Genomic DNA, 7,044 nt, shown 5'->3' on the forward strand with positions numbered 1-7,044 from the left:
GTTTCCAAATTGCTCTTTGATTCAACCTTCATTACAAAGTTTGTTTCTAAGCCATAGAAGAAATCATGTTGTTTTTCCTATGCAAATAGGAGGTGTCGCAGACACTTAATGTATGCCAAGCAAAGGTAAGTAAATACAGTACCAAAGCAGATTAGAGGGGTCTTTAGCTCACAAGTAGGTGGTTCAAAGGATAAAGCTTCATGGAACACATGTGTATTAATTAGTGTAAACATAGATGTAAAGCTAATGCAAACAACCCTCTCTTTTCTCCAATTTCTGGGTTCCATTTTTTTTGGCTCCTAAATATTTAAGCTGGCTCTTAAGTGTTTGTACAAAAAATCTACTTGTCCAAGGGAGTAAAATGGTAGCCCAATCTACTTGTCCCTCATGACAATCTATTTGTCCTGATACAAAAGATAATTATAATCAAAGCTGTTAATACGCATATGCCTGGCGCCACTAAATCATTTGGGGTGTGATGTCATACTTTGTTTTGCATAGTTATACCCTATGCATCAGGCATGTTTATTAACAGCTAAATAATGTTATATTAAAGCTATATTAATAACACCATGTCAGCATATGTCAACCAGCATAACAGCCCTCCTCATACAGAGCCCATCATCCTGGGGACTTCACCTCATGAGTTTCTCCTCACATCCATTAAAATGCAGAAGATCTGCTCCTCGGACTACTTCCTCCTCCGAGCTCTGAACAAACAGGGCTGCATGAGGTCATCGTGCCGGATATGAAATGACGGGTGATGAATTGCGCATCCTTGATGAATCAAAAACGCTGCATACATTTTATCTAACTGCGGGCATGCCCTTTGAATTTTTGGGATGAGATTATAATGTGGGGGAACATAAAAGGATGATCAACCTCCAGTTAAAAAAAAAAACCAGTCTGCCATTAATGTTAATATTTATACATATAATACGCTTGGATTGTAGCTTTTAATTCAGTTAAATAAGACAGCCTAATAATTCTTCGATGAGGAGCATAACAGTTCATGAGCTTTTCTGGATATTCTTATACTATATCGGAGTCTAGGTAGTTGTCTGTGTATCTCACGACTAGCCTTAGCATAGAGAGATGCGAACTGCTCAGTTGGCTATAACTTGTGCAGCAGCTACAGTTAACTGCTTACAATACATTGTGGCTTGCATAGTGCATAGGGGATTGCTTTTGCTTTATTCAACGGTCTTGTCTGTTTTTACAGGTGCATTTTACCATGTATTAGACAAGATGACACACATATATGGTCAACATATAACTGATTTCCCTTATTCAAAGTTGACGGTTTAGTGAATACCTGTTTGTCAACATACAGATAAAGACTGCATGTATGGCTATCCCCGCAGAAAGCTATGCACTTGTCACACATTTCATTTTTTTGCTGGTGGTATGTATGAAAGGAATAACCTTAGTCTACTGTTTGCTAATAAAATTTATTTTAAACGTAGACAATATTTTCATTTGATTTGTGTTGTTCTTGAGCTCCATACAGGGATTACCAATAGATTAGAGTTCTGGACACACAGGTTGATATATAGCATATGTTTCAAGAGGTTACTGTAGTCTCCGCTGGATAAAGTAGGATGGATGCTCACGGCACACGAAATAATAGATCATTTGAAGTTGACCAATTGTAAAAAGAAAAATGTTTCAGTTGGACTTTTAATAGAATGACGTAACTTTAGTGAGTTGCATGACTTCTTCCATTCTCCACAGTCCACTCTTTGAAGCTGTTTATGATTCTGAGCTGTCCAACTATAGCATTTTTCGACACATTGATAAATCAATCACATGGCCTTACAGAAGTGATGGGGAGCTAAAAGTACCCGCCTCCTTTTTGGCAAGAAATGTTGCTGAATTATACCTTTGTTATAGTCTTTGTTTTTAATTGCCCTTGGTTTGGTTGTTACTGTTGTAATATGTTAGCATCTCATGCATGGTTATTACAGGCGATCAGGACAGTCTGTCTAATGCACGTATTAAAATCTCACACTCCAGCTAGAAATAATTCTTTGTCTTTAACAGGAAAATTGTTAATGAAACGGGTCTTTATTGCTTTTTTTGTGCTGAACGCAGTTACAGTATTTTTTCTTCATAATTATTTAAAATAACTTGCTCAGAAGACCATTATTTTTTTCTAGTAGATCCCCTGGTTAGCTGGTAATGTTTTTAATTAATTATTAATCATGAATTGCACTAGAAAAACAGGACTAATGCTCCTGGTACCCTTATCTCAATTGTTTAATTCTTGCATATGAAAAGATTACTACTGTAAATATAGAAAAGGCTATTGGCAGACACCTCATAAACCAATTCATGACTTTCAAGGGTAGGGGTATACCTTCCTGATATTCCTATGTTATGTATATTATACCTTCTGGTATATGACTCATCTGCTTTATATATATATATACACGCACAGGTGGTCATTTGGAAAAGGGTTTGTATTAGGGTAAGGATATGTATGTATGTATGTTCCTGGGTTCTTAATCTGGTGTAAGGTGTTGATCTGGTGGAGGCATGTAGGCTAAAAACTGTGGTTATTTCAGTATATATATATATATAGTCCATGCTTACTGTGGCATAGGGTCACCATTAGGTTATTAAACACTCTAAGCCCCCCAAAAAAGTGTTTGGCATTTCTAATACCAAATAATGAAAAGAACAATTATGCAAACACTAAGGAATACTTATTGCCATAAGATGCCCAGACACAAAACAAGGTAGTCATGTTTCGAGAATATGCAATGAGACTCTGTGGCCGGAGGTGAAATCAGGACCCAGTTCCTGGCCTCCAAACTATTCAAAATCAACCTTGATGCTAAACATAAATGCATGTCTGATAGAGAGCCTTGTAAGATCTGTGTAACCTTTCTGGTCATTTGTTTGCTTTTGAGTAGATTTGTGATATACAACCCTGGCAGTAAGTTTCTAGGGCCATACAGTCTTTGCACTCTTCCAGGGGTTTTCATACCTCAAATGAGCTGATTCTTTACAGCAGTGCCAATGAAGTCCCCCCCTCCATGGACTTTCATTAGTCACAATGTCAGTCTAGGTGATTAACACTGAGTCATTCCTTTACCTCAAATCAGCATATTAAGGAATCAGGGTATTTTTCTGGTAGATTGTGCTATGTTTTTAGTGTGATACTTGTAATAACAAAATAGGGAGAGTTTCCCTATAAATACACTGTTTTGTGTTGCAGGTTGCACAGAAAACGAGTATTGCCATAGTGCCCCCTGAGACAAAAAAAAAGTCACATTATGTGTTCATAATCCCAATAGTCTTGTAACAGATGGTAGTTCCTATGTATAAATCCGTATGCGCTACTTGATGTATTTATTCTTATCTCCCTTCAGCATGGCTATGTGTGTGCATAGTCTGTATATTCCCAATGCAGTGCAGTACAGTGTGTATATGCTATATGAGGTTGTGTGTTCCAAAGAACAGAGAGATAGATGTGAGTGTGTTTTCCCATGAGGACCCTGTGTGCATGTGGGGGATGCTATTACTGTGTGTGCTTGTCTAGCTCCTGTGCAGTTAGTGTACTGCAGGATGTGTTACAATTTTACTCAGGAGTTACCAACAATACAGTACAAGTTGCCTAACTCTTTGGGATGGTTCCTGCTTTCTGGTGCCAAGAAGAGGGCGTTGGTAAATAATAATGTACGGGGAGGAAGAAATGTCATTGTGTGGAGGGAGTGTGTTTGAGAGTTAAGACTGAGAGTTTGAGAGAGAGGCACATACTGCAGTGTTCGTACCTGGGGACTGTTTCCTATCGTAGGTATGTATAACATTAACACAATGTATGTACATCACTGCTGTAATTTGTTTTCCTCTAATATACTTCAGCTCATACATTGATGTTACTTAATGAATTTCTCTTTCTAGTAAAGATTTTTTGCTTTTTGACTGTAATTTTGTATTTTTCCTGCCACCCTTTGCAGATTATCCATTAGGCACACTAGGCACATGCCTAGGGGCCCTGAAATCTGGGGTAGGGGCCCTTGTATGCTAATGACCTGCAAGCACACAACTGGTGGCAAAGCAATTACCGCACTTTGTCGGCTACTGTGGCCGGGAGGTGGTAGTATGTGTGTGCCTGGTGGCTCCCGAGGGGGGCCGCTCATAAAAATGAAATAGCACATAGAAATCATAAATGCGAAAAAGATTGTGAAAGTGTATACTTATGTATGTTTAAGTCAATTTACAGAATTTACAGGAAGGTTGTTAAAATTGCTTATTTCCTACAGTTTATTGTAGAGGTGTAGGTATTAATTAGCAGCGTCATCTCGGTATTGAATAGCTGCCACAAAAGTACGCAATGAAACAATTTACACCAGGGAGTTATTGGTTGTTTAATTCTTTTTGTTTGTGGAATCTTTACTAATGCAGTCACATCTTCATGGAATACGTGTCCAGTAACACGTCTACAAACTGTTCAGCCTGACAAAACTTTTGACGCCGGGAAGTTTACTTCCTTGTGAGAGTGTGATGCCCCAGAATGTATCATTGACCCGTTATATGATAAAGTATTACACTTCTAAACAGTAATAAACCCTGTGACTTTATGGGGAAGTCCGTCCTTCGGTAATTCGGTAATCATATATTTCTACACTGTTTCTCACTGTGCTAGCCACACTTCCCCTTTTAGTTTTCAAAAGGGGAACAACATTTTGCTGGGTTTTTTTTAAACTCTTATTCCATTATCATCTATTTGTTTTCTATTTTCTTGCTGCTGTTTCTCTACTCATCCTGCATCTTTGGTTTTTCCAGAAACATCACGCAATGGCGAACTCGCATCTGGGAGTGAAGGAAGATGTATGGTGTATCGCAGAAAAAGAGGTGCGTAAGATGTTACCATATGTCACCGTGTAAAGGGCATAAATAGAATGTTTGTAATGCAGTTATTATGTATAATAAATTTTATTATTATAAAAATGTGTGACATCTCCATGATACCCTATACTAAAAGGAATCATTCACATGCATGTGGCAATCACATTTGGCAGCCACAAAACATATTTTTTATCACGTATGTATAGGAGCTTTAATCACCTGTCTTGTTGCCTTTGCATGGAGTTGGGGCTGCTGATGGACATTCTGGCCCCTGGGTAAGGATCTGCGTTTGGGAGTGAGAAGAGGCAAGAACGGAGCGGCAAACACGTGTAGCTTGGCATCCATTCCCTATGGATGGGAGAATTTTTTGGAGGAAGCGTTGGGTGGGCGTTTTGATTAAAGTTTGTGGTTATATATCGGTTGATTTGCAATGACATCATATTCTGGTGATGAATCTTCTTCTGAAGAATCCATTCTATATTTAAAATGACTTTTGGGAACTCAAAAAACCCCGTCTGAGACAGGAACTCCCAGAAGAACAACTGTAGCACTTTATTTCACAACAGTAATACTTTTAGTATAATATAATGGTTTGACAACTGCGTATCTGCTATGTGTATATGTGTATATTAGGTTTGATATGTTATACTAAAACATTAAGTCATTTTCTTATAGCCTTGTGCTAAACAATAGGGAGTCATGACACTTAACACTGCATGAAACTGCACACATTTACCACTTGGTGGAAGTCATCAGCATGTATAACACACTCCGGTATATCACTGCCTTGATGTTGCTCAACAATACAAGTGGTTTCTAAGTGGTTTAAATTCTGCGTGGCTATATGTAGACACTTTAGTCTAAAACACTTTAGGTATATGTTATCGTTGGTTAGCATTCCTGCCCACCTCAGATATCTTATAGTTTATGTTACATATTACCTATAAGTTAAAGTATGATACAGTCAGTGGTGGGATTCATTTTTTTTTAGTAACCACTTCCGAGATTTGGTACTAAAAAATAAAAACCTCACACACACAGACTCAGACAGTCTCTCTCACACACAGACTCAGGCTCAGGCAGTCTCTCTCACACACACACAGACTCAGACAGTCTCACGCACACAGAGGCTCAGGCAGTCTCTCTCTCTCTCACACACGCACACAGAGACTCAGGCAGTCTCTCTCAAACACGCACACAGAGACTCAGGCAGTCTCTCTCTCACACACGCACACAGAGACTCAGGCAGTCTCTCTCAAACATGCACACAGAGACTCAGGCAGTCTCTCTCTCACACACGCACACAGAGACTCAGGCAGTCTCTCTCACACACGCACACAGAGACTCAGGCAGTCTCTCTCGCACACAGAGACTCAGGCAGTCTCTCTCACACACAGAGACTCAGGCAGTCTCTCTCACACACAGAGACTCAGGCAGTCTCTCTCACACACAGAGACTCAGGCAGTCTCTCTCACACACAGAGACTCAGGCAGTCTCTCTCACACACAGAGACTCAGGCAGTCTCTCTCACACACAGAGACTCAGGCAGTCACACATAAATAAGTAAAATCTACTGTAAAAAATGCACTTTGAACAATTTCAAGCTGTTTGGCAAATATATATAGATATGAAAAGCAGTTAATCAAAGTGTCCAATAGAAGTCTGGAAAAAGTATGCACTGGTGTTTTTTAGATAATTGATTGTGAATTGTTTATGTGACAAATGCTATTAATAAAACAAAGAGTAGATTTTTGTAAATCTACTTCTTGAAAACAAGGTGAAAACTGCAAGAAACAATTTGACAATTGGTATATGCCATTTTCACCCTTTTTTCACAAAGTATTTTTTTTTTACAAATCTATGATGCCTCCTTGATGTTTTATCAATTGCATTTGTCACATTAAAAAAATCTCAAGCAGTCATCTAAAAAGCACCAGTGCATACTTTTAATTAGCATAAATTAATCCCATTAATTAACTCTGTCCCCAGTTCCCCATAGGCATCTTTGTCACTAAACATGGGACTATGGGAAGCTATTTAGTGACAAAGATGCCTATAGGAAATTGGGGACAGAGTTTGCCTTTGCCCCCAGTCTCCCATTTGTCCCATCCTCCCACTGTCAAGCATGCCCCCAGTTACTTCAACTTACCTGACCGAAGACCCCAACGTGCACTCTGTTGGATTCCC

Source organism: Sceloporus occidentalis, unplaced genomic scaffold, assembly GCF_023333645.1.
Source record: "Sceloporus occidentalis isolate IW3139 unplaced genomic scaffold, rSceOcc1.0.p SCAF_28, whole genome shotgun sequence".
Lineage (NCBI taxonomy): Eukaryota > Metazoa > Chordata > Lepidosauria > Squamata > Phrynosomatidae > Sceloporus > Sceloporus occidentalis.